Source organism: Dromaius novaehollandiae, chromosome 23 (genome assembly GCF_036370855.1).
Source record: "Dromaius novaehollandiae isolate bDroNov1 chromosome 23, bDroNov1.hap1, whole genome shotgun sequence".
Lineage (NCBI taxonomy): Eukaryota > Metazoa > Chordata > Aves > Casuariiformes > Dromaiidae > Dromaius > Dromaius novaehollandiae.
Genome location: NC_088120.1, coordinates 5,974,554 through 6,002,263, shown reverse-complemented (window position 1 = coordinate 6,002,263; position 27,710 = coordinate 5,974,554). Strand labels below are relative to the sequence as shown.

The 27,710-nt window shown below is 43.8% G+C and overlaps 1 long non-coding RNA gene across 2 annotated transcripts in view; it reads right to left on the bottom strand.

Annotated features, from left to right (window-relative positions):
• LOC112981207 (uncharacterized) overlaps nt 1-27,710 on the bottom strand; it is a 410,306-nt gene that overhangs the window by 247,377 nt on the left and 135,219 nt on the right. For both annotated transcript variants that reach the window (XR_010392653.1, XR_010392654.1), the window contains one exon: nt 27,006-27,606. This is a non-coding gene — a long non-coding RNA (uncharacterized LOC112981207). The remainder of the gene's footprint in view (nt 1-27,005; nt 27,607-27,710) is intronic.

Sequence of the window (27,710 nt, the reverse complement as noted above, 5' to 3'; positions counted from 1 at the left end):
CGGTGACATAAAGATGTTGTTTTATCCTTTATTCATTTCCTAATACTTAACATTTGATTGCTTTTTTTATTTTCCTGAACACTGAGCTGATATTACACATATCATTATCCCAGAATCTCACTACAGGGTGGTAACGGTCAGTTCAGAACCCATCATTTTATATGTGAGCTTGGAATTGTTCTTCTCCAAGCACATCACTCTACATTTGCCCATGCTGAATTTCAGCTGTCATTTTACTGTCCTGTCATTCATTCTCATAAAGCCTTTCTGCAATTCTTTAGTCTGCCCTCAGCCTTACGAGTGTAAAGAACATTGTACAATCAGCAAGTTTCGTCCCCCGTGTGCTCCCCTACCCTTTCAGATCTTTTCCCAATATGCTCGGCAGCACAGGTCACAAAATAGATCCCATCAAACCTTAAGTAACCTTATGCCATGCTGGGAAATAACGGGCTGATGGCTCCCTTCTCAAATGATTGCACAGCAACTCCCGCACAAGGGAGTCTATACTGAACTGGTTTCATGGAGGAGCCCCTCATTGCTTCCCCTTAACCCCCCACTGTAAGGTGGGATGCTGTAGCTTTCTCACTTGGGAGTGCAGTACGCAATGCCACCCCAGAGCAGGGTCCAGTGTGTTCCCTTCTGAAGTTCTCACTGATCCATCGCTTCTCTGAATCCCTCTTTCTTTCCCTTTTCTAGTGTTTGAACTCAACCTCTTTCTAATATCCCTTTCCTTTCTGTACTCAAAGACACACATGTTGGGTCTGTCTCCATTAGTTCCTTTCCTATCCCTCCCTCTCTTTTTTGTTAGTGTCAGATCTTTTCCTGACTTCCCTTGAACTTTCTCTAACACAAAGAGAATCAAAATACACTTTCAGGTACCTGTGTTGCAAAGTGGACCACACCAAATCTCAAATGGGTTGGAAGTGTCTGGCTTGTTCTTGCCTGTTCAGAATTATTCCTTGCCCTCAGAGAAGCTAGGTTATGGGCATGAAAAACTGTGGAAACCACATAATCAACCATCAGTCCAAACTCCTTAAAGCCTAAGACTCAGGTCTTCATGGATTAGAAGATAATCATTTGATGAAGGCAGTGCAACTGAAATTTGCACCTCCAGTTCCCAACTTTGCTTCTGCCTCTGGATTTATGACTACCTCAACACTCACACAGACACAGTCCAGGTAGCCTGGGGACTGCTAGATGGTGTAAGACACAGCTGCAGGTGAAGTAGCTACTCTTCAAGCTATTTTGCAGCCCATGCTGAGTTCCACCCTGGTGTAGCTCCTTTGCTAGCAGGGCAGAACTACATGAGCAAGCATTAAACTAACAATCTTGATGCCACAGAACCACAGGCAAGCTGCTGGCTTGCTTTGTTGCAGACTTCCACCTGCAAATCAAGGCTAATCTTCCCAGATTTAGTTCTATTATAGCCTCCTGAGGCTCAAGAGCTGCTTACAACACTTACATAGGGACTAGTACCACAGGTTTCCCCCTCAAGTATGGGATAAAGCAAAAGGCAATCCCCAGCAAAGACAGGAGCCTGGACTGAATTTCTAGTCTGGGTCTGAACTGGATCTAAACCCGACGAACTGCTGCAGATTTGTTCACATTCAAGGGACTGTAAAAAGAAAAGTGACAGTTTTGGATGCTTTTTCATTACTTACGTCATAAGAGATTTGTAAGAGCTGAGAAAGAAAGAACATGTTTATCTCACACTCCCCTCTCCTACCACTCCCACCAAGAGCCAACACAATACACCCAGATTCTGAAGGATTTGTATCTTTTAGGTGACTCAGACAGTAAATGCAATTTAATGCAGATGAGTGTAAAACACTAAGTCCAGAGGGACAAATGCTCAACCAGAAAGCATAGCTTAACTGGAGCAGTCATGTAGCATGATGGTGGACAGCGAAGGGATTTATGGTTCAGCATAGCAAAGGCCTGCAGTCATGACACCCTCTCCTCATTATAGTTGAGATGGCAGTGGAGAAGGAAAGCATGAACTGAGCAAGGCAGCCACCCCTCCACTCCTGCAGAGCTAGACAGAGCTGGCTTTTGCTACAGCTTCTCCAGAAAGCGGTGTTTTTTCATGGAAACTTCTCAATGAAGTTTAGCACTCACTTAGATGGACTACAAACCAGATGGGGAAACTGGGTTTGTTTGTAAGCTGGGAAGTGAACTGCCTACGGTCACCAGCAGTCCTTAAAATATAGCCATATGGAAAGGAGGTGATAAGTGCTACAGTGAAGAATCCTCAGAGCTAGTCACCAAGCTGAATTTTAGCCCCGTTGTCTGAAAACAGGATGCTGAGACCCAACACACCAAAACTCTTCTTTCCACAGAAAACTAATCCATCTCTCTGCCTTTACATAGTTCAAGGTTTTTGGCCATATTTACTCTCTGGTCATCTGGAGATCCAACCCAGCTGTCAGTGAGACACTAGTGGCTGGATTTTAAGATGAAATCACTGGAATTACTGTTATAGCTACACACAGCCTTGAGCTCATCAGTCTTGTGCTCCAAAGGAGGAAATATTTCTCCAGGCAGCCAATGCAAGTGGGCACACCAATGGGACAAGTGGACCGCTCAATGGACACCGAGACCTAGCATGTCCTGCTGCTGTCAGTACTCCCCACTACACAGGTGGGAGGTACCACCTCTATTTGGAGAGGGAAAAAAGTAAGTTTTATTGCCAACAATTTATCAATTTTCAGTTGATAACTGAGGAACAGTGTGGGGGGGGGGAGGAAGGAACACCTATGCCCATTTCAGATTTTGCCTTGCAGCATTTGATACCCTCAGGGATTTCCAAAGATGGATTTTAAGCCATGGCCAGGTCACAGGCCTTACCACAAAGTGTCACATTAGTTCCCACACAGCTGAAACACTGGAGAGTACCTTCCCTGGGAATTTACCTCCAGAGCTCCTGTGACCATGAATAAGGCTCCTCATGTGTTCAGAGAAGAGCCGCATCAACTGTTTACCCATCACTTTACCATCTGAAGTGGTACTTGAAGCTCAACCTTTGATGCATTCCCCTTAAAGGCTGAGACTTCATTTCTTAAGAAACCTTCAATTAATAAAAAAACAACCCAACAACAAAAAGCTACTCGAGGCTGCTAATTTTACTACTTTTGCCTTAAATGAAAAAGGCTCAAGTTGCTCTAAAAGCTTCTTCCCCCACCTAAGCAGGCTTTCACAGCTTTGACTCTGCAATGAAAACACACCTGGGCACTTCCCAGTCTGCATCACTTGAACTGTCTACCCTGCACAGGGTCAGGATGTCCTGAATCAGCAGTGCCACTTCTCCATACATGACTCACACCTCTCCTGTCCGCTGCCAGGCTGCGAGGGCCCACCTAAAGCTCAACATACAAGTCCTCCAAAGCAGGGGCTTAGCGGTAGCTAGGGCAAATTACACCCTGCCCTGCATCACAAGGATGTAAAATAAGGGAAGATGAGGGCAAGTCCTTGCACATGGTGGTGGTGGGGTCCTGGTGGGATCAGCATCCCTCCCTCTGCTCTCCCAGGAGAGGCTCAGCAGCAGACTGAGTCTCCCGGCCTCACGGTGTATTCCCACTTTTCTGGTGCAAGGGAAAAGCTAGCCGACACTGTGCAGCTTGCCCTGAGACCCCTCACAGCTCCACATGGGAATATTTCTGTGTCACAGGAATCCCCGCATCCTCCTAGCCTGAGCTGCTCAACCGCCTTCTTTCTCTGATGCTCACTGAACAGCTGGCTGGTTCTAGACAAATTCAACTCGAGGCCGCCTTTGCCACACAAGTCTGCCTGCAAACATTATATTTAAAGCCAGGCCCTTTTAGGTGCTGATATATTATGGCAAGCTGTGGGTAATGTGGTGCTGAAGAGCCCCTCGAACAGAGCCGCACAGCTGATCCTGCCAGTCTGCGCAGCAGGGGCACGACAGACACTGCTGAATTCTCAGTGTGAAACAGGGCAAGAACAAATTTCTCTTTGCTCTTTGGAAATGTATTGCTGGCTGGTTTTGTCATTTGCACTGACCACATTAAAAGCAACCTGGATAATTACGGCCTGGAGAACATCTTACTACTCAGTATTAGAGAGAGGACAGCTATAAGTGAGAGCAAAACAGCCTTGTGCTCCTCAGCAACACAGGCTATTTGAAGAGCTTGTCTTGAGCAGATTGATACTACAGTAAAAACAGTAGAAAATACAGCAGCATACAGGCAATAGGGATTAAAAGCAGTACTGCCTATTCAAAGCTGTTGTATGGGATCAGTCCTGCACTAGCAAGCAAACCAGTTGCTTTCTAGTGACCTTTTCCAGTTTGATAAGACAAAGAAAATAATACCAGTTTTCAGACCCTGTTCTCTAACTTTAGGAACCAAAGTCATTAACATCAATGGCAGCTTTACTCATGCTGCTTTGCACTGCTAACACATTAAAAAGTATCATGTGGAGCTGACGGGAAGATGCACCCTCTTGGCCTGCACAGTGTGGACTGAAAGTCTGAATGATGTTTTCCCAGGAAATTAAGTGCAAGAGGAATTAAAACCTACCACAGACACTATGCCCAAAATTACTGCTACATCTGGTACTCTGCTTTCCAGTTAGGAAGTCGACAGGTAGAGAGAAACTTACCTCTACCTTATCCAGACAGAAGTGTGAAGGCAAGTGGCATTAGCATCCCTGCACCGTACAAATCCAGCAATTTTTTTCTTCCTTCTGCATACAGGACAGTGATAGATGACGGCATGCCGTCGTCAGGGACAATTCCATAGGATACAAAGACTCCAAATCCTACGAAAGGATCCAAGTGTTTCTCCTTAGAGAAGGCCTCTTTTGTCAAATTGCCACTTTCACACAATAACGTTACCCATTGACTTGCTGTTTTCTATAGTAGTTGCAGGGAATACTGCAAGTGAGACTGTTTCGCTAGGGCTGAATTGGCATGGCTATTGCAGCACTGCAACCTGAAGCCAAAGGACTGCTTGATGTCCGAGGGCCTTTGTCACAAGAATAGGGTTAGAGCCGCTAATTCCCAGCTCCACACTTGCAAAGTGCTCACTGCACCGTATCAACACTATCAGCACTTTCCCATGGCCGACCTGCAGGTCTCAGGAAACATTCGAGTAATACAGAGATTCAGACATTATACTGAGTTACTGTAGCTTAACAAGTTACTATGCATCAGCTAAGCTGTTAAAAAAAAAGCTTTCTGTGTGCTAATAGCCCAGAATAAAAACAAGGTAAATACATTCAGCAAAGACAGCTTTGCATTAATGCATTTTTCTTATGTTTGCTACAGGCTAAGTGCATTCATTGGCAGCGGGACTCCTCTGGTACAAGGTTCCCCAGGAGTTGCAAGATGTTTTTTTATGGGGGGTGGCTTTGCATTTCACACCGTCAGAAAAACAGGAGTCTACATCACCCACAGAACGCAGAAGAGCTGTAGAGCAACTGGGAGAGTGAAGGGGTGCCTGAGGGGAGATACCTCCAGATTTCAAAAGCCCATGAGATCCAGGTTGAAGCCTTTTTTGTACCTTGTCTCCCCACTTATATACCACATCCTTTTCCTCCCCGAGAGGTTAAGTGAAAAAACCACACTGTGAGAGGGCACAGCAGCCCACACTGCTGTACCCACCCAAGTGCCCCTGCACAAGCAGAGGGTTTCCTTTTGCTCTTGCACTAAGAGCTGGTGTTTCCTGAAAGCATCTCTCTCCCTTGAGACCATTTCTAGCTGAGAGACCAGAAGGAGTTTCAGCTACAATACTGCATGCCATTCTCAGTATTTATATCTGCCCCCTCACCATCTGCTGCAGCTATTTTCAGCTCTTAAGCAACTGTAACTGGAAGTGGCAAGCAACTACCCCCTCCCAACATCTCTAATCAAGGATCTTCTGACACAGCTCCTTTATGAAACTGTGCCAGAGCTCCTGGCCTTCCTAACAGGACCCAGGCCCAATATTAGGATTTGTCCCAGCTACATGTGTCATCAAGGAGCTTCCTCAAACCCTGAAGCCAAAGGATTAGTCTTCGCAGCCCAGGGCTCAGAGCATAGTGACAGGCCTGCAGCTCTGTCCTTACCTTAGACCTCTGCAGCAGGGTTGCGGTAAGAGCAAGACACACAGTCACTCTCCAGTTCCTTAAACAAGGGCACCACAACATGCAGTTTTTAGGAGCCCATTTCCAGAGCAGAGCTCTAGAAAAAAAAAGCCCAATTCAGAACAGTGAGACAACCTGGGTGGAGATACTTACATCCTCTGCTCTGAGAACCAGCACTCACTTGATTATTGCAAACAGCTGAAGCTGCCCCATTGTCATTCTCCGGTTATACCAGAGGCAAGAGAGAAAATTTCATTCACTAGTTTCCAGAAAAAGCCTTGGCTGCTTATTTCTTATTGTTCATCTGTCCTTATCCTCTATTTATTATTATGTACAGCTCAGCTTCTCAAGGCAAGTTTAATTTACCTGCACTCATTTTTAGATTTATAGCTGAAACGGTTTCCTCTTGCATTGCATGATTATCTGAACGGAGCATGCCGCTGTGATGGATGGACCTTGAACGATTTGGTGGTTCAACTGAATAAGAGAATCCCCCAAAAAGCAGATGTTTCGTGACTTCTATGCGATTGCCCAAACCCACAGAAGTCTACAGACCCTGGCAAGAAACATCAGGTGCAAGAATGATTAATTCAAATACTCTAAGTCAGCTCCTGGAAGAAAGTATTTTTCTCTTTGACTACAGATAAAGAAAACCCAGCCTTCTACTCCAGGTGGTGTGAACAACTCTCACGGCAGGGAGCAGAGCTATGATATTAAACTTTTTATATTGGCCTATTTCCTTCATTTTTGCAAGATTCAGAAGAGTTCAGTTCAATCTGAGCATTTTTTTAAGAGAGTGGAAGGTGGAAATGCAAACTAATTCCTTATTTTATTGGTAGAGGAGGTTATTTAAGTTCTCCCACTCTCATTCTCTCAGCATGTCTCTGCACAACGTTTATCCCATAGCTCGCACAACACTCAGCCATTGAAATCCCACTTATATTGCAACTGAATTCTGATGTTCTTTGCTCAAAAAAGAGCTCTCTGCCTCTATCATGAACTGATGGGTTTCTTCTGATGTTAGTGAGCTTCAGGACAGGCCTGCCAAGAGCAGAGAGTTTATTCTACAGATTTTAGAGAGACAAATTCAAAGCAGCACAGACTTCAGACACAATGAATTTCAGCTACAGATGCTCGCACCCTATTATGATATTGCTCATCAGCTCCGAGTTATCCCAGAGAGGTTTAACCTTGGAGATAAAAGCAGCTGTGTGACCTCCAGTGCAGCAGGCGCTGGCTGGAAAGGAAGGCCAAAGCCAGGCCTGCCATCGCCCTGCTGTGTGATCCAGAGACCATCACGTCACCTCCACTTTGCCTTTGCTCTGTCTTGCTAATCAAAGTCCAAGCTCATGAGGTAGCTCCCTCCTACAGCATACTCACTCTCTGCCCAGCACTCTAGGACCACTAATGTTAAGACAATTTTGGTAAAACAATGCATTATATTTGGATGAATCCTGCCCCACTGCAACGCTGGGTAGAAGTTGCTGCTGCTAGGCTGGATCACCAGTTTTACGTTCAAGAGGACTCCTCCAGCGTGTCACATTTGCTTCAAACGCAGCTTCCAGTATTGCCCTGCAAAGCACCCATTTCCCCCTCTGCCCACCTGGAGCCTGCAAGGTTGGACCCACAGGCAGCCCCATCCGTGCCATGCCCAAAGGGGAGCCTTTAAACGGGTATCTGGACGTGTGACCACCCTGTCCACAAGGTTTGCCTTGGCCCTTTGCAAATTAGTGAATCTGTGACCTGCAAAGTATGATTCATCCACAGCTACAGCTGATAACGCTCATTACAGTGCTCATATATCAGCAAAGGTCTTCAGAGTGTTTTAATTCATTTGCTCTAAGTATGACTGTCATGCTGAGATATATATATGTACACTTATAAAAGCACATTTTTATGCACAGTTGCTGATAAACAGACACAATTAACAGAACAAAGCCCACGTTTTAAAATTTTCTGTTAAGAAAGCCATCCAGTGCAGGTCTTGCGTGTGTTACTTAATCGGAGAGCTGTCTAGCTGTTCTTCTGCAGTTAAGGCTAAATGGTTTCTATGATGTTTTGGTATCTGAAGGAGGAAGATGAAATCAAGTAAGAGATTACAGTCAGTATTACAAAACACTGAAACACACCCTGAAAATCAGAGCGACGGAGGCTCCATCATTACAAAATGCCTCTCTACCATCTCAAAAGAGCCATTACCTCACACTCTCTATATACAAATCACGTCAGCGACAGAAACGATACTGGGAAGAGGTTTAGGGAGACAAAGACAGAGTTTGAAGAATTTCCGTATAGCATTAACATTGAGCTAAGTGTGTGTATAAGGGAAAATCAACTTAAAAATGGGGTTTGTGTTTTGGGTTAGCCATACCACCCAGATGAAGAAGAGATTTCAAAGCATTTTTGAGAAAGGGTGACCAGGCACCAACAGAAAATTTTTATTCTCGTTTTGGATGGGGAAGAAGATGAGGGAATTCAGCAGGAGGGACAAAGGGCCCTTAGAGATTTCCCTAAGCAGGAGTTTGTTTCATCTGCACTTCGTAATTGGAAGCCCTTCTGGAAAGTCAGGGTTTTCTGCTATTCTGTGATATTTCCAGAACTAGCTAGATGGCTGGTTAGCTGGTATCTAGTTACCTGTGCTAGACAGCTAGTCCCATGAATCGTCTTCATGAAGTTGAACCGCTTCAACATCACTGCGGCACCTTGACAACAGCGCTCTCAAACTACATCTTGAATTAATGATTGGTAGCAGGTTTTTTTTTTTTTTAATCTATGATCCATATGGCAGAAATTGAAGTTTTTATGTGTTTTAATTTTCATTCTTCTTTATAGAAGGGTCAAAACAGTAATGAAAAATGGGAAACTAATCGAAAAATACAGAAAGTGTTCTTAATAATTAAAAGAGGTTGTAAGGGTTAATAGAAAGAGTTTCTATTGTACTTAATACATGGAAGAGTAGAGTCTAGAATGAAGACTGCCTGAATTTCACATTGCTACTATAATCTGGCTCAGCATGACTCAAAGAAGAATAAAAATAAGTTTCCAAATAATATTTCTAATAGTTTTCTTCTAGCTAAACTGGCTGGGGAGGAGAGGGAGACAGGCCAGTGCCGATGCCTTCCCACGAGGTTGAGCCTCCTGAAATGTGCTCGCTCTGGGATCTACAACCTTCACAATATCTAGCTTTAACAGCCCCATGAGTCGTTGCCTCCAAAACAGACCATTTTAAGGAGTCTTCTAGGAAGAGAGGGCAGGACTAACTGACAAGCAGGGAAGGTGTAGTTAATAAAAAGAAAAAAAAAAAAAAAGCACAGAGGGCTTTTAAAGCATCAGCTTCCAGACTCCTGCGATTATATGCAAGTTTTAGCTCACCTAAGAAATCAAATTTCTAGTTTCTGTGGCTATAAAAGACATTGGAGGAAATCTGAATGCATCCTAAAGACTCAAAAAAAAGTTAATAATTATTTTGGAAGGTGTTTTTTTCAGGCAGTCTTGTAACGCTGCAGGGCATCACCCAAGATTTCAGGGCATCTGGACTCGCAATATTGTGGACCGCAGTCAGGCCCAAGATAATGAATACCACTCTGTGAGAGCAGGGCAAGTGAAGAAGGGATGAGAAGAAATGGAAAGACAGTGACAAGCATTTAATTAAAAAGCAGTGGGTGCATTGCAGATGAGAAAGAAGAGTGTATTCTGGAAACTGTGTCAGGGAAAGTTTCTGCTGTACCATCTGGAAACAAGTGAGAGCTTGCAGTAGTGTGTTTAGGAAAGGAATTTTCTACTGAGAAAGCACTCTTGTAGGGACAGAGTATTTCCTTTAATAGGATACTTTCCTTGTAGCATCTTCTGGGATACTATCCCTCTGTCTGATGAAGCACTTAAATGCTACAACTTCGCTTAAGTTTACAGCTTCTCAAGATAATTCTAATTTGAGAAAGGGAAGAAAAAAGACATAAAAGAAATCACACTGCAGCTCTGGAGTCACTGGTCCATGGCTTGATGCAATACACTCCAAAAAAGGATGTGCCTTATCTCCTGAGCTTACACAGAGCAAAAAAGTGGCTGAGGATCCTTCTGCCCAGTCCTTCCCATTTCCCGTGGTAACCTCCACAACCTAGGTCTCTGTGCTGCAAGCTGGAGAGTGTTGATCACAGCAGCCTGAGGATGAACATGTTTCTTGTCATTTATGCAGGTAAGTCAGTCTGTCTTCTGGCCCTGCACGGCCAGCCAGGACTCTAGGACTCGAGGAAGGTTATTGCCAGCTCACAGAGCAAACACCGTGCGGTCAGTGCCGGTGGGCACTGCTAATTCTGTTGACGGGTCATGAAGAGAATATAGGTTCCCTCTGCAGAAGCGGCTTTGCCTGGGTAAGGAGAATAAATGACAGCAAAAAGTTGAATCAGTAAAGTCAGCAAAAAGGGTTTAGGATATGCTGCATTCTTCCTTGGGCACAGAGGCAGAAAAGGACTTCAGTGCCCATCCATTCCTCCAACTTCCTAGGAACTGCTGCAGGTTTAAAGAAGTTCTTTCAGCTCTGCTGGCCCTCAGGAAACGGCTGGTCATGGAGAATTGTTAAAAATAATCTTTATGAACAGTGTCTCAGGTTCCCCACCCTGGGTTCACTTCCACTTTGGCCTGAGGAAAGCATAGCCTGCAAAAAATCTACGCTGCAGTCCTCATTCTGACTGAAGCTAACACGGACATACTCATCCAAGCTTTGGACTTGCTTGCTTTGGTAGGGTGGATGGCGAGGCTGCATTATCTCAGAATTCAGCAAATATTGCTGAATCGCCCCGAGTCTGAAGGAATATGGGCTCATTAGACCATGTGAGTTTCATGTTGCTTTGCCCACTCAGATCAAAATAAAGATTAAAAGTATTCAGATTAATTTATGTTAGCTGTAGTCATGATCATGCCGTTGCACATAGAAGTAGATAATATGAAGTGGCCCACCATGCTTCGTAGTTATCTGGCTATGGAGGTGGGACTCAGGCAAAAATACATCCCAAAGTCAGGAATGACAGCTAGAACAAAGACCAGGTGAGAAGAGGGACATTTTAAGTTTGGCTAAAGCCCCAAGAGACACAAAATCAGTATGGATTTCAACGGAACATGGCTAGCAGGCTGTTTTTTCTTGAATCTGTCCTCGATTCAGTTTGACTGCACTGATGTACCCTTCATTCAGTACCTCGTAGGCAGCAATGTGTTTGGAAAGGTTGCCTCCTTCTCTGCAATTGCTCATGGCTTTATGTCTCCCTGGAGACGTTTCAGATCTGGGAGAGGAAGGGCTTCTTTGAGCAAAGCTCTAGTGACTCCGTAACTGCAGGTGTCATTTTATAGATTCTTCTCAGAATAAGATCATGCCATCAGGAAGACAATCCTGCTCACCTTGGTTATGCCTCACTGCTTGCAGAGTTGTGCTGCCTCTGAGTGCATCTCTATTTATTTATTCCACATCTGCAAAGAACGTTCTCAATCCCCTGAAATTCTGACTGTCCCCTCTCATCCCAGGTAAGTGGATGTTTCATAAAAATTGTACTGAGCAGACTTTTCACTGGAAACAACAATTTACTAGTCTCTTCTTTGTGACTGAATAGTGGTGACCCCACAAAATCCAGTATAATGACTAGCATTGCTTAGATTCAGAGTACATTTTTCTGTTATTTCATACTTCTCTGTTTTATTATTTATGTTTAAGTTATTTCATGTCTGTTGTACTTTGTATTTCGATGCATTTGTTTTGATAAGCATTAAAGAAATTGATACTGAAAATCCAACACACACAATAGCACAATCTGTGTTAAAAGGGGAAGTCAGTTTTGATGTCATGGGTAATGCTTTATCAAAGAAGGTTTTTTTTTTTATATCTGGCATTTCTGAACTATTGCTCTTAGAATTGTTTTCCTTACTTTTCTTCCTATTTGTCTGTGATTTGCTGTTTAACAACTTCCAAACTGTATGAATGCAGAAAAGGTTAGAGAGAAAAAGCTTTGTTGATCAACCATGGACAATAGGAGGGAGAAAATATAGCCAGAGAGAAGATGTAGTGGAAAGAGGTCTGAATTTAAGACATTGTACAGTATGCCTTGAAACAGATCTATGAAACAAGCAGCCCTACTGTTCTTATGGGTGTCAAGCAAAGGTTCTGAAAGAGAGACTGTGCAGGGACCAGATCATGTATCTCCGAGCAGACTCCCTACTATCCGGAGGTCTGCAAGCCAGCTTGTCTAGCCACACAAATTCTCCAGATCTCTGTACCTATCACAAAACATTTCATATCTGATAAATTCAAAGTCCAAAGTTTTCAAGCCTTGTGACAGCCAATGGACTGTCTGCATGGGAATTAGCTTGCAGCAGTATCACAGTGACAGAGAAAGGTCCTCTAGAAAAACTGCTGGATTTTAGCCTCTGTTGCTATTAGTAAAAGTATTCTGGAAACATATTTCCTGCTTTGTTGCTCAAAATCTTCCAAAATGCATGAATGTAGGAACAGAAAGAGATAAAGGTTCAGTGATTAATCATAAGGAATGGGGGAAGAGAAACCTAACCAAGATCTGCTGGAAAGAGATAATCAGTACTACTGATCTTGGGCATGCAGAAATGGAAGTCAGGCACAAAATGTTTTGATCTGAACAAAGAGGGTTTTTGCAGCAGGACACAACTCCTTTCACTATCATGCCAGCCTTGTTTTCAACCTGTCCTAAGAGATGTACAGGTATCAGAGATAACCTGGAGAAATCATTACTGATTACCAGCACCATGAAACTCAAGAACTTCCTCTCAACTCATTTGTTTCTTCTCTGACAGGAGCAAGAGATCAAAAATGAAAGAGGATGTTTCTTCTTAACCGCCTCCGAAGTCAAGCAAGGCTATTAGAATATAAATATACAACCTGTTTTGCAAAGAAGCATGAAAGAAATTGCTATAATGGGAAGCAGAAGTGATAGCCAGGGTATCCATCAAACGAGGGATGCGGAGCCAGACAAGAGTATCCCAAACAACAGAGATCTTTAGCCTAAGGAAAAAACTCCACTTGTTGAGAAGAACGTGATGTAGGATATTTACTCCAGCTATGACAGTTGCTTGTTTGGCAATCAATTTTAGTCATTGTGACAAGACCAGCAGGAGAAGAAAACATGCCAGGAGCAAAGCAGTATATTCACAGCAGTGTTTAGGCACCCATGTTTCTCAGTTTTTGTTTCTGAGAAGGGTTTCCTCTCTCCCCAAATGGCTTGTCCAATGCAGCGACTGCGCAAAGGTACTCACAGCCTTGTGTAAACCGAGGACATTACAATCTGTACGAGAGCAGAGCAGTCTTCAGACTGGAACTGCTGAAGCAATACACAGGAGACACTTGGAGCCAGGAGAAATGAAGGTCGACATTTAATCCTGCAAGAACAACAAAGGCCACTTCAGTCCTGGAGATAGTTGCAAAAATGCAGTGGAGCAGAGCTCCTGCTCTCCATGGGAGAGAAAGGGAGAGGAAAAATAAACGAAGGAAAGGTCTGTCCATGCAGCTTTATCATTGCTAACTCTAGTAAGACGCTTAGCTCCAGAAAACAGCAACATGAGGATGATCTCACTACTCCCAAAACACCGTGATATATTGAATCACTTCAGCAGAAACTTTCTAGGAGGAGACAGGCTCCTACAAAACCAGATCTGAACTCTGTCCTTCTGGTTCAGTGGGGACTGAACATTTTACCCATCTACGCAGCAGGTAACTTCCCTCAAGTAAATCTGACACTGTCCAGGTGCAGGAAGGTGTACGGCTTTGCACCTTTATTCTCTCCCTTTGGGTTACAAGTCCTCAAAGCTGAGGTGGCCCTAGGCCTAGTTTCTAGAAGCTGTTGACTAAGCAGTGAAATGGTATAAGGAGTTTACTGCATTAAGGCTGAGAAGGGCAGGCCCCAATGTGTGCAGCTTTTGTTACTGTTGTTGTTAATCAGAATACAAGTAAATTATTTGTTCCATCTGTGACTCCAACAAATAAGACCTCCCTGCTGCCTTTTTCTCAACTGCTCCACTCATCAAATCCTTTTGTTTTGCACGTCACGCTGGCCATTTATGACGGACTAAAATGGATTTGCCTCCAGGCAGTAATTTTTTTTTGGTTTGATTTGGGTTTTAAATGCATTGAACATAAGAACTTTTGAAACTTCATGATGCCTGAACGCTTAAAGCAGTCATTAAACATTTAGTGCGTGAACGGGAAAAAAAACAAACAAACCAACAAGCAAAACCCCAGACGAAGTACAAAACAGGGGAAACAGAGTTCAAGGCAAACTTTATCCAGGGGCAGATTCCCTCCTCTGCTCGGGGATGAAGTTTGCTCTTCCATATTCAGTGGTTGCTGGGATCTAGCAAGCTACAATACCTCCCCAGGCTGTTTTAAATTGCTCTGTTGATACATAGGCATCTGCAGTGAGCTGAAAGCACATGGAGTAACACGAATACAGAACATCCCCCACATTCAAAAAGCCTCCATCTCCCCCTGGCAGGCCACAGTCTCTCTACCTCAAGGCAGGACTGGTTTGTGTCTCTGTTTGCTTAGTATCAGTGCAGAACTGGTTGCACAGCGTCTAGGCAAAGCAGCAAGGACCACTTTGAATGGAAGAGCACGGCACCGAGTCTCCTGGTACCTGAATGCCTGGTGGACTGGGACAGTGGCAGATGGTGCACCAAACCCTCAGCAGTTATTGGTAAATGCCTAATGCATTCGGGAAGGTGCAAATGAAGAACTAACACCTACTGGGCAATCTACAGACAGTGCGTTGCTAAAACAGGAGAGACAGAAGGGAATTACTTCTCTAGCTGGTGCGTACAAAGTTTACGAGGAGTACATAAAGGCATAGTCTTTGGGGACTGAATTATTCCAGGGACTGTCCAGGAGTTCAGCCAAACTAAGCAACGTTGATGAAAACCTTATTTCTGTGATGCTCTTGACTTCAAAGCACTTGGGCTTTGGCCACTGGGAAACCACGCAGTCTCTTGAAAGTGCTGTAGCAGAGAAGATGAAATATGAAGAAGAAGTGATTTGCTTTGAAATCAGGGCTCTTTCTGTTCTTCCCATAAAAAACGGAGTTTTTCCCTGGGCCCAGCCCCAATTTAAGATGCTGGGTACAACCTGAGGTTATCTGAAGCCCCTCAACTCTTCTGCAGCCCTAGGAAGTCCTGATCTGTGAGAAGAATAATGAACTTGATGATCCCTGACAACATTTACTGGAGAAATGGCACAGGCAAAGCCAGCAGTCCATGCTGAAGTGCCCAATCCTGCAAACTGTTGCTACTTAATCACTACTGGAATCCTGAGTTCAGCAGAAGGGAGCTCAGTATCAAAGGACTGTAAAGTAGTTTTAAGTCACATCTACACCTTTCTAACCCTTTTATTAGCAGGACACGGATACAGTTTCTTGCATAATTCAAATCAGCCTCAAGAAATTCACACCAATTCATAATGGCACCAACATAACCTCTGAACACTGCGGGGAAGGTTGCTCTAATCATACAGTCATACAACCGCTGCCCATGGGGGCCTGCAGGTAAAAGCACAAAGGACGGGCTTAACACCATTTAACTGTAGAGAACTACAAGGTCAACATCTATACCCAAGGGAGCCGTGTGGACTGTTCCTTTAGGCAGCAGACAGGCATGGCTCTGCCAAAGGCATAATTCATCTGACTGGGTGACTTGCACTCTAACATGCCCATTTTCCCCACCGACTATAAAGAGGAGACCAGGGGAGCAGCGTAGACACCTGTATCTGATCACAGGAATCCCAGTGGGTCATTTTCAGCGGATGCACTGGGCAGTGGGGAATCCTCCAGAAGTCCTGGATGCTCAGAAGGATAATTGAGATTCTGCCCCCATATCCTTACTATTATGGGCACTCTCAATTAAGCCTGGAGTGTGGATGTGCAAGATTAAATCCAGCATTCAGATTACCTGTTAAGCCTGAAGCTACCTGAGTGTATAAGGACGAAGTCGACACACAGCAAGGTTTCAGGGATGCAGTCTTCAGCGAGGGATGTAACCCAGTGATTTGGAATATAATTCCCTGCATTTGCAAGGGCTGAAATAATTTCACAGCATCTTGAATGGCAGGTTATGGGTCGTCATCCATCAAAATCATGGGTGAGCAATGAACAAGGTCTAGGATGGGTGATTTAATAATAAACAAACAGATAAAGCACCCAGTTCTTATGAAGCATGAATATTATTTCATTTTCTATTTACTGTCAACATCTCCATGATAAATAGTCCTTCATAACTTTGATTTTCACATGCTAGAGTTATTAAACTTAATTGTGTTTTCTCCATGTTTTATTAGGACAGAGATGAATTTTCATGATTCATCCAACATTCATAATTTTTATAATCTCATTGTTTTGCTCTTTGTCTCAGCAGCTATAATATTAACCTAGGTCAGTAATTCTGTCAAGCAGGAACGATGACACTTGAAATAGGGAATTTAAAGCCTAGAAACTATGTCTTAACTCAAAGATGCTTAGACCAAAATCTTGGGTAATTTCGAGTGAACGAGTCAAAAGAAGCTTGGGCCCCTCCAACAAGGGAATATTTGCCTGTTGTATACTTATGCGAGGTTTACATGGTACAAAGTCCTCTTGCATTTGCCTTTGCTTGGATATGACTTGAAACTGTAAGTCTTTTTTTCCTCCCACTTCTGGTTCCCATCTAATAGAAGGTACTGACTAAGAAAAGCTGTTTGGGAAATCAAGCGACTTCAAATATCATCACTTCTTGGAAGAATTTCAGGGCACACCTGCAGCCCAGAGAAAACTTAGACAACTGTGTTCTGAGATTGGCTATATGGATGCAGGCATCACTAAACCCAAATGCTTTGTCACAGCCTAAACCACAGGAAAATGGTCGAAGTCAGAGTTGAGGGAAGGACTTAAGCATGTATTTATGATTTTCACACTAAAGAAGTACAAGTCAGCCCAGGGTTGGAATCGTTAGGCTTTACTGCTTTGCTAAACTGTAACTTCATAGAAAAGTTGCTAATCTGTAAGCCCCAAATTGTTTTTAACAGCCACTGTTAAGAAGTTCAAGTGAAATCCTGCTCTAGGTTAATGTGATCTTTGCAATCAGCTTTGGCAGAACTGGAAACCTCGCTCCAGGAGTTTCTTATCGGGTACTCAGACCCATGAGTATAGATGCATGCATCTAGACAGTTAGCAGAAACAGAGCAAAGCTGAAAGGGAAAAGAGCAGACCTGACTTTTTTTTCTATGTATAGAAAATTTTGACCTCTCAGCAACCATAGCTACCTCTTAAAAGTTGGGTGAAAACATTAAATCTTTTTGTTTGGAATTGCCATGTTTTATATATTCATTTCTTTCTAGAGGTTGGGCTTCCTGGCCAGATAGTATCACCACGAGCAGCAGGGGAGCCCAGAAAATCCAACTAGGAAGCCTGAGGACCAGGGTGTCACAGAGCAGATGAAATGGGGATATCAGCAAGCCTACAGCCCTCTCCCTGCGCTATGAAGAGCTATAATGTATTCTAGGGAGACTGTATCCCCAGGTCTAAAATTACACAGATCTGTATAATGAATAAAGCATTCACTTCCTATTGTATTAGCAGGACTGTAGGCTCTAGGAATCCGAAATTACCTGGAAAGGAATACAATATTCAACAGTAGCGTAACAATGAACTATCCCCCAAAGCAGGGTGTTCAGTTTATAACATAGTTTCAAGTGCCCTTCTCCGTGGGGAAAAAAATTCCTTCTGTCCTCTAGTAATTTGTTAAACTGAGTCTTTTAAAACTCTGAAATCCCAAATGATGAGATAAGAATATGTACTGTCTTCAGCATTTGGGGTCATATTATCAAGCTCTCTACAATCACAAGAACTAGATATTGAAAAAAATACATCCCTGAATACATGCACATATATTACTTGTCCCTCTTCCTTTTCTTCTCCTTCCTCTCATCTTATTCTGTCTTTACAAAACCAGACAGCAATGCAATGCCATCTCTCATATCTGCCCAGATTTGTCTCTCCCAGAAGCCCAGGCTGATTGTGCCCTCGCAGTGAACAGCGTCCCACCCATCTTATCTGGTGCAGGCTGTGTTGACACTGGCCTTTGCTGTGTTTGATGCTATTTGGTCTACGCTCCATCTGTCCCAACCATTACGGTGTTTTCAGTATAGTCAGCCTCATATCTCTATTCACATCCTGTTCTCTTTTTAATCTCTTTGGGCACTGGGGGGGAAAAATAAAAAATCAATCCACTTTATCCATGCCACTTTCAGCAGAACTTTCATCTCCCCTGCCTCCAGCCTCTGATGTCTGTTCCTTTTAGAGCGTCTGCCTCCAGTCTGTACTGTCAGTACACGAATTTGATATATTTTTACACTGATACCAGACAAGCTTCTTTTTTAAAAAATTAAGTTTAATTTCATCAATCGACAAGAGCTGAGCAAAAACAAAGATCTGTCAGAGCAGACTTACTCATCGAACAAGGATAGTTCAGATGCTGCAGCGTTTACAAGCAACTACGTGTAAAGGAGCAACGCAATAAGCATCACATCCATCTGCCTTCTCCTTCCCGACCTGAATGACCATCTACATCAACGCTGGTTGCAGGTGGCCATTAATACAGCCGTCGGCTCTCGACGTTGGTATTTTTCCACAGTTGTGAACCCAAGGGCCTTCTCTGGGGCTGTGTAACTGCTCTAGACATGACCTGAGCCATTTGATGGATGGGGTATTCGAAGTGCTAATCAGGCTCCTGATTCAACAGCCAGCTAGCCTCAACTTGAATTTTCCACTAACTATTCCCCAGGTCAAACTAACAGTCACATCTGAAGAAGCCTTTCCAATTTAGATGACTTTTGTTGTAAAGGACACAAAGGCTAAGGAGGCTCCACCAGAGAAAGTGTGAAGCGTGTCCAGCTCTGAAAAATCCTCAATGTCAAACTGGCTCCCATACAGCTTCTCTGCTGTCTAACAAGGGTTTTCACTTGTTCAGAGAGGGCAGACAAGGAAACAGATAGCTTGTTCCACCGCACAGACATGCTTCAACTGGAATATTTCAACCACTGGATCCAGCCTGGAGACATGGTTCCCTTTCAGAAAAAAAATCTCTGTGCATGAGAAACTACAGTCCCCTTTGCAGCTCTGCTCCTGAGTGACACCTGCTCCTCGGCCACGCTGATGATAACGGCCAGCTAAATGCCACCCTCATCCATCTGCAGGACCGCCTGGTTTCTGACATGTTGCTTTGGACACGGCTACGTTAGCCCCTGCTGCACCAGCCAGATCGTTCTCGATTGCATAACCTTGTTTGAGGAGATAAGACACTGATTGCATTTCCTTTCCCATCTCTCTACAGGCTCATCATTTACTCATTCATAACATTGCTGGAAACACAGATATGGAGCAGGCTTCTGAAAAGCCGAAGCCTGGGGATATTTGTTTTGCTCCTTCAGGAGAACACAGGGGCTTGCAAAAGCGTGTTTTTATGGAGCCATCCTACCTTGAAAGAGGATGTGATTAAAAAGGTAGAAAGTGTGAATATCATTTACATTTAGGTAGCTATAAAGCCAAACTAACATGTCTTTTATCATGAAACCCATAGCTGGAGGCATTTCTGGAAGCCACATGATCTGAAATTTTCTATTTTCACAGACAAATAAATAAATTCTGGATCTTCAGACTGCAGGGAAAAGAAGCTGGAAGGCTGCCTCAGAAGCATCCTTATGACTCCAGAGGTAAATGAAGGGATCTAAACGTTTGTTTTTGAAATCCCATAATTTTTAAGTCTCTTAATGTTTTGAGCAAGGCCTGGTTCATGAATCCTGATTGCTTGGTACTGAAAATACTGCTACGTGCCATTCTAGTGGCTCAAGAAAGCCTCACAGAGAGCATCAAAATAATTTATTCTTCCTTTAAAGCACCTTCATAGTGCCAGAGTGGTAAAAACAGCTTATAGATAAATAAGAAGCTGATCAGCTGTACTTAAAATATACAAAGTAATTGCCTTCTTAGCACTTCTCTCTTTAGGTTGTAAAGTGAGGACGGTTGGCTGCTCTTTCCTAACGTTCCTGAACTTCAAATAAAGAGAGTCAGTAAGGCTGTTCACTTATTTTCTGCATTCTCTTAAAAATACCTTTTCTAAATTATTTAAGGCAAGTTGTCTTCATGGTTTTCAGTTCAATAGGGAAAAGATACAAAGCTGAACAGCACCCCACTGATACTGTTATAAATGCCATGGAGGTTCTGATTTCAATTCCAAACTTCACATTACTGCTGGCATCCGTAGGGGCATCTCCTGATTTTACATCAGCTTAAGTGTAACTAACATGAGACCCACAAATATTTGATATTTAAAATAGCTGAAGGGGATGTAATAGTACTAAGAAATCAGTTAATTATTGGCATTTATGATAAAATAGCTGGGCTGCCAAGTTTCTTTCCCAAAGCTCTTTAAAGAAAAGAAACTATTTTAACTACTAAGAAGGAAGAAAGATACTGCCAAAACAGCTCTGGATATAAAAATCAGGACATGCAGTCTTACAGAAAAAAAAAAAAAAACAAACCATGAAGAAAATCTGGACAACCTAGGTGACAATGGGAAGGATGGAAGAGAATTTTCTTTGCCACCCATGTTTGAAAGATATGGGCACCTCAGTCCATGCTACCCCGGACGGCCCACGAAGGTTTGCTCCAAAATACAAGATCAGGTTTTGTATTCCAGGACAAACATCAGCAAACCAGCCTGTTTGGATCTGTGGGCTAATTCAAGAGGATTACCAATTAGTCGCATATTAAAGGTGATTATAGTGTGATTAGACCAGCCTTGGAAAACCTGCTTGGCAAGTTCCCAGCTCCTTTATCTAATTTCTAGTTCCCAGGTCAGGATGCCACCGGTTTCCTCTGCAGTCCTGGACCTTACAATTTCCAGCAATGGAGGCGAAAATAAACCAGTCTTTGTAGCACCTCTTATCAGTGGGGTCTCCCTCCAACACCCCACCATTACGTGCTTGAATGACAGGTTTCTCTTTCATGGCCTCGTTTGAAGATTTTAGTGAGATTATAGGCAGATTACAGTCTGTCCATAGCTACAGGATTGCTTCCACGTGAAATGCAGATTGGAAAAAAATGCAGATTTGGGGAGAGCAAGAGGTTTCTGTCACTGTTTGACTAAGTTACAGGTGAGAAAAAAACATGGCAGAGTAGAACTGGTCTAGGATGACTTTTTAAAGGCAAAACTGTTTAATTTTTTTTTTTAGTTCCAAGAACTGGTTTGTTCAGTTTAGAAATGTCTTTGTATTTTACCTACAAAAAACAAAAACAGTACCTAAACCTGTAAGAAACAGACTAAAGAAAAAAAAAATCCATTCAATGTGAAGCACCTCTTTTTTCAGTATTTAAAACTGCTGAAGGATTTAAGAAATTATTCACCCAGTTTTAGTCACTGGTGCTTTGGGGACTGGAATCCACCGCTGTCCCAGGCTCCTTGTTTCACTGTAACAGTGCTGGCATCTTCTAAGTCTTCAAAGCAAAGCTCAGAATTGACAAAACAGTGACTTACACGAAAGGAGAATTGTCTGAAGATTAAAGCCAGGCTCTTTTAAAGATTGTTGGAATTGGAAGAGAAGACACAACAATTTTCTATAGCATCAGCTGAAAAAGAAAAAAAACCCAGTGTTTTCACTTCTATGAAACAAGACAACTGACTGTTGGTTTTAAGGAAACTCAACTGTTGGAGGGGCTCTTTGTTTTCTGGCATTCGAGGCTGTTTTGCCTGGAAGCTAGAAGAAAGGTAGTTCTCAGCCTTTGAGTAAATGTTGAGCAATCTTAAAAAAAATAAAGCCAACTGTGGACCTCCTGCTGCCATCGGCTTACCACAAAGCAGCTCTACTGGATCAAAGCGGACTCATCTCATCTCACACCCCGTTCCTACCCCTGTGGCTGGTGATGTTTCAGGAGGACCGTAGGCATGTATAGACCGAGCCTCTTTCCTGGCCGTGCCACTCGCGGCTTCGAGCAATCAACGGCTGATGCTTCCAGGCAGAGGTTTGATCACTGTGATGTTATGTCAATATTGGCCATAACGTTATCCAGCCCTTCTACCAATCTAACTGCAAGCTTTGACTCCAGATGATCATGAATTATCCAGGCTAGCTCTGCACAGAGGGAAGACAAATGGCCTTTTTATTAGTTCTAAATTTTCTGGCTGCTAATTTAATGGGGAAACAGGGCAGAGGATAACGCCAGGAGGCTTCGGTTTCTGTCACACTCTTTGCAGTCATAAACAACAACTCCTTCGTAGCTCATTCTCATTTGCTTGCTCCTCTCATGGTCCATCCCTGTCCACACCTTGTCCCGTAAGGGAAGAGACTGAGCACTCTTGTCTTTCACCGAGGTTGAACATATTCCATCAAAACTCCTTTTTAAACTGAATTTTCTCTTGACAAAATGGATTTTTTCACCAAATCTGTCTGCTTTCTACCCCTCAAAAAATCAAGTTACTTTCAAAATGCCAAACATAAGGACAGGAAATGTTTATACTTTTCCAACACACCAAGATACTTTGACCTCCAACTTTTTGCTGAAACTGAAAATAGCAAGGGGTGGCTAATCTGCTTCACTACTTGCCGTATCTGGATTAAGCTGTTTAGAAAGAGGACTGTCCTTTTTCCCCACAGCGCAGCGTCCACTACAAGAGAGCGATGATATGAATCAGATTTACTACGTATCACTGATGTTCAATCATCAAAAAGATTGTGGAGAGCAGATAGAGATCTCTGCTTGCAAGGAAGTCTCAGTCTCTCGTGCTATTAAAGTGATGGCATCCCAAGATGCCAGCACTGAGATAAGGGACACGTAAAGGCATATCTGAGCACTGTAGAGACAGGAGCCAGATCCATGACACAGTATATATTCCAGCATCACCCAGGAACCAAATTAGAACCCACTCTACTGAGTGCCCTACAAACCCCTTTTACGCCTCCAGAGGTTTCCAGCACGAACAGACGTATGAAAGGAGGTGAAGTAACCAAGCCACAGGCTACAGCAGGGAAGCAGCAGATTGGGAATACAGCTGAGGACTCCTTGGGTCCTGAACCCTCATCCATTGACCTCAGGTTTTGTGCTTAGACTCCTCTAACATCATGTCACAGCGAGTCCCCCAGCTTAAAGATGCTTCTCAGCGGCTGCTGCAAACAGGAATTCTTTATCTCACTTTCAAGCATGCAAACTCAAACTTCAGCTGGGCTCCTCTCTGTCTACTTCTTATCCTTTTACCCCTGTCCAGCCAGGATACAAGTGATAAACCTGCAGAACCCACGGTGTAACAGATGGAGCTAACACCAGGAGCCCTAATGAGCTATATGAACCGGGCTTCATTAGCAACCTCCATTTGCTGGCTGGGGAGCCCAGCTACCCAAGCCAACCATTTCTGCCCATCTTTGTCCATTCCTTCCCTTTTGTTTTATTAGATAAATGGCAAGATCGGCTCGCAGCCATCGCCTGCTGCCCTGGCCAGCCTGTGATCTCAGCAGTTCCTGGAGTAGGCTAAGAACCAAGCAGCCATCAACATTTGTAGACACCTGCTCAGTGATGATTAAGTTCAAGCCGGGAGAGCAGAGCACAACCCCTAGATGAGGTTAGTATGCACGGGTGCAGAGTTCAGCCTGTACTTTAATTCCTATTTATTCAGTCCAAACTAATGACCCACGGACTAGCCTTTGCTAACAGGTGATCCATTCTTCCATGAAGCACTTTATTTGAGCTCAGCGGTTGGGCACTGATTAAAAAGGGTTCATGTCACATTAAAAAAATACTTAATTAATAAAAACAAACGAACTGCCTAGCTGAGGCTGAGTAATCTGTTGGTGGGAGACTTGAGTGAAATGGAGCTGGGCAGAAAAGTTCTCCTGCAATAAATTTTATATCCAAGAAAAAGAGAAGTAAAGAGAAAACAAGAAAGAAGGATCCTTGAGGCAATATGTGGGTGGATATGAGAGGGACCACGGTCTCTGCGTTTGCCTAGCCCAGAAGCCAGGGCAGAATCAATCACCGACCTCTCCTGTTGACAGCACTGCCAGATACACCAAAATGTTTGGGTAGATCCAATTAAAGGGCTGCAGGAGGAAGGGAAAAACAGCTCAGTGCACACAGAAAACAGGTGAGCAATGCTTACGGGGGGCACTGAGCTGTGCCCACCCCATCTCATAGCAAGCCACGTGAAGTATATGCTCCTCTACGGCATTCACGGCACGGCAGCTGGAGGACCTGGGGTCTCACCAAGGCCTCGCACTGGCCACCGTCCTGGTACTTCTGCACAGGTAATTTGGGGAGGCAGCACCTGTCAAAGCCAAGAGCCTTGGACAAAGCAGGCCTGGGATGTTAGTGCTGGAGAGATGCATCCCCGGGGCTCTACCAGGAGGCTGCAATTGCAAAGTCCTTGAGAGCTCATGTTCCTGGGTCCCAGCCACTTTGAGGGGAGGAGGATTCTGGGCATTTTCTCCTGCCACTGTGAAGACCGCAGTCTGTCCTCAGGGAAAGCTGAGGACCAAACGGTTCCACCATTCACTCGACATGAGGATGGGAACCACAGAGAGGTGACGCTAAGCCCGTACTGTGGGTCTGCGGAGCACAGGCAAGGAGCCCCAGAGCTCTGCTTTCAGTGCTCCTCTGCCACACTGCCTGTGGAAAGGGGCAGCCTGGGCTCCCCTTCGCCAGGGCTGCGGGTCTCCATCCTGTCCCTGTCTCTGCTCTGTCCCTCGTGCCCTCACACATTCAGTCTCCTTTCTCCCAGCACAGCGGTTAGTCAACATTTTCCAGTGCCCTCCTCCACAATGCACAGGTAGAAGTTATTCCATTAACCCAGCCTCATTTTTTTACCCCATCTTCCCTCTTCACTCTATTTGCCCTTCTGGATGTGCCAGCATCCTGACTGATTCTGATCTTGCAGGACTGGCTTCTCTAGAAACACTGTGGTTACTTCGGTATTAAGAGGAGTGTAAGACAGCAAGGCTCAAGCTGAGAGCAGGAGTGTCTGTACTAGCAGTCTGCTGGGGGAAAGTCAGAAAGCAGGTGGAAAGCTGTGTTTATTCAAATCTGTGTTATTTTTATCTTGGTTTTCTAACCAAATGAGGCTTATGTGATATTCTCGGTGTGCTGAATCCATGGGTCACTACCCATCAAATCTAGCAGGGGGTGACGGTCTGAAAGACAGCTTGGTTCCTACCGTCTCCTTGAAAAGATGTGAAAAGGAAGCGGGGGGGGGCTCATACATGTGTCCTGTGTATATTCAGCCTGGGAGAAAGAAAGGATCAGACCTCCCTCCCTCACAGGCTAAAAGTTTCTTATATGAATGGACAAACAGAATGAGATTTAAATGTGTTTTTTTAACAAATTAATTTTTAACATATTCTCAAAACCAAATATAGACTCTATTTCATATTCTGCAGATTTCTTTCTCCCTTTGTCTGGTTTTACCGATACCTTTAAATAATAATATAATGAGGCTGGCTTTTTCTGCCTTCTTCTTTCCTTTTTTCTTAAATAAATAACTTTCCCTCTCAAACACACCATCTAGAATGCCAAAACATCCCCACACTTTGGCAAAGCAACAGAAATTCAGGAAACAAAACGGATTTCTGCAACAGTGACACATTTTCCAAGCTACGGCCAAGCTGCAAAGCCTCCTTTTTTCTCTGGCTGGTCTTAATTATAAAAACAAAACTCAAAAACCTGACATATTTGACATAAGAAAACAGCATGAAAATCTTCGAGTAATAGTAATAATAAGCTCCATATGAAGACAACAGCAATGCAAACTGTCAAATGTTTCTAAACATTTTTAAAAAGAACCTTCAATCAAATCCAACTGCTGTTTCTTTTTATCATCACTTACAAATCAAGTCATTTCAGCTCATAAAAGAGATCATGCTGCCATGTCAGATGTCTGAAGGCTGGCCCTGACAGCTCCTGCAAGGAAACCTCTTCTCGTAACAGCTCTTCCCCAAAGACAGACTGTTTGCTCGGCAAATCTTTGTTATACGGCGGCCTTTTGGCCGACTCTCTTTCCAGCCCTGTTTTTCACAACGTATTTTAGGTACAGACTGGAGTAAGGACGGACCGGGCTGAAGGACATTGCCCTTTACTTCCCAAGGTCAAGAGGGGCAGAAGTGCCTTTTACAAGGCTCTTGCGCATCACCCAGAGAGAAGCTCTCAGAAGGCTTGAGGCTGCTCTGGACATCACTCTCATTGCAACCGTAAGAGCAATGAGATAAGTTTAGCCTGTGGGAATCAGCTTTCAAACACCAGCAACTTCGAACAGGCAGCCACAGTTTCACATTGCATTTCCTCTTTAAAGGCAGCATAGTCTCTTTACAGATGCTCACCCAAAAAACATGCCTGTAAAGCAACTTCAGTGCATCAGCTGCTTGAAACCGGCTCAGCTGAAGGGAACGCACTTCCAGAAGATAACTGAGCATGGCTGCCTGCCCAGTTTCAACAAAAGATGGATTTTGTAAAGCCAACTAAAACTATGGCATCCATTAGAGGAACTACAAAGCAGAACGTTTTAAAGTTAATTGGTTTTGCAATTAAAAGATATATGGAACATGTGATGCAATTAATTTTACATAAACTTGGTCAGGAATTAAATGTAAAAGCACTTGGTTACTTCCCGAAATGAAGCATATGTTTACTTCCAGCATGACCAGCTTCTTTGCATACCAAAATGGGAGGCACTGAAATACTCGCACAACCCCAGCCAGAACAATTCTGCACTGCTGTATTTTTTCAAAGGCCACGCTATTTTGGAGATTATTTGATCTGAAGCATGAAGGCCAGTTTGAAAAGCAGGCAGAACTGCATGTGGAGACGGAGCTGTTTCCTGCCTCATCACACTGGGAAGCATAAATCAACAAGGTTTACCTGTTAATCCAGCGACGTATGGTTTTCGGTTGATAAGTATGCACGGTCGTTTAGTTCTGAGCTGCCAACTACCTTTTGCAAAAGTTCAGCTGCTGAAAAAGTACCAAGTCTGAATTTTCAATGTACAAGCTGGTTCTTATCAAGATAGCAGGTAGCGGGATTTTCTGGCTAAGGTATCCTTGCTTATATTAATTACATCAAGGAAGCTTCTGCATGTGGGATAACTTGATGGTCTGGTAAAATTTTGTATGCAAGCCTGTTCTTACTAAATATCACGTTTGCTCCAGTGTCCAGGGTAGTGGAAGTAGGTCTGACTCTCCGCTCTACACCAGACCCGTTGCATGACTTCATTTTGGCCACCGTGTTTTTGCTTGCTGTTACTGACACTTTGAATACACACTCCTTGGGGTAGAGAGTGGTGGGCGAGACCCAGCTTCCTTAAATCAGCCTCACCGGGCTACAAATCCTACCTGCCCTGCAGCAGGCAATGCCGATGCCTCTTCTGCGAAGGACGTGGGACCATTTACACGCCGACCCTCCACTGCCTTCCACCAGCTCAGGGTTTGGCCCAGCAAGGTTGCAGCTGCTGTTACATCGGGACCTGCAAGAGGAGAATTACACCTAGGGACTGACTTTACAATACTTTGCAAAACCACCAGCCCTGGGAATGGGTCTGCAAGGCGCCCTGCAACGGTGATGTCTGTA